The sequence below is a fragment of the Apaloderma vittatum genome, unplaced genomic scaffold, assembly GCF_000703405.1.
Source record: "Apaloderma vittatum isolate BGI_N311 unplaced genomic scaffold, ASM70340v1 scaffold8008, whole genome shotgun sequence".
Lineage (NCBI taxonomy): Eukaryota > Metazoa > Chordata > Aves > Trogoniformes > Trogonidae > Apaloderma > Apaloderma vittatum.
Genome location: NW_009729011.1, coordinates 69,716 through 70,758, shown reverse-complemented (window position 1 = coordinate 70,758; position 1,043 = coordinate 69,716).

Genomic DNA, 1,043 nt, shown 5'->3' with positions numbered 1-1,043 from the left:
GTGTCGTGACACAGGTAGCTGGAGGACGCTGCCACCTGCTTCGGCTGCGACATTTCAAACCCACCTTCAGCCTCCTCCGTGCTCCCCCTGGCCCCGAAACCTCCCGCGCAAAACCACCCAAACACTTCCCTGCAGGCAACAGATTCACCTTTCCAGCCACACACCAAACCTCCGGCCAGAAGGATAAGTGAGTCGGCATCTTCCAAAAAACCCCTCCCGGGCTCGCCCAGGGAGCTGGGGCTCTCCCTGCTGCTGCTGTTTTCCAGCCACGCTCCACGGCTGCAGAGGGAAAAGGTGGGAGAGGTTTCATACTCGCACGTTACGGCTGTGAGACCAAAAAACAAAACCTGAGTAAAAACGGGCCCGAGGTGCTTTGGTGGGGAAGAGCCAGGCGAGAGCCGTGTCCCCAGGCCCTGGCGCAGCACCTGCCAGTTGTGTTCAACACCTTTTGTGTTCGCAAATGTTTGCAGAGCTTTGGAGAGCGACAAAAAAATCTGTCACAGATCGGGGCGAGGCAGCTGCGAGCAATAGCACCTTCCCCTGGCTCCAAAAACGGGTTTCGTACGTGCGATTTGGGGAGGAGGGCACTAATCGCGCTTCAGAAGCGCTTTTCATCTTTAAGGTTTTGCTTTGCTGGAAAGCAGGCGGCATCAAAGCAGCTCTTTCACAGTTAAGGACAAGGAGCGAAGACACCGCTTCACCCAGGGGAAGGAAAAGGAAAAAAAGACTCAGGAGGGCAGAGGAGCTTAACGCTGGCCGGCGATCACACCCTTGTGCCTCTTAACGGGTCCCGGGTATTGAATGACCTTCAAAACTCTGTCTCATCTGGAAGAGGGAGGCTGAGATGATGGCAGTAGAGGGAAATCTCCGTGCTGAGCACCCGTCAAGCCCAGCTCCGTTTGAACAGGTCTCCTCCAAAACCCCAGTTTCCCTGCGCTTGGGAGGGAACAATTTCCCTGAGGTGGATCTCGCGGGGATCGGGCGGCTCAGGGTCCCCAGGCGGACTCGGGCTGAAGCTGCGCCGTGGAAAGTGCTGGTCCAGC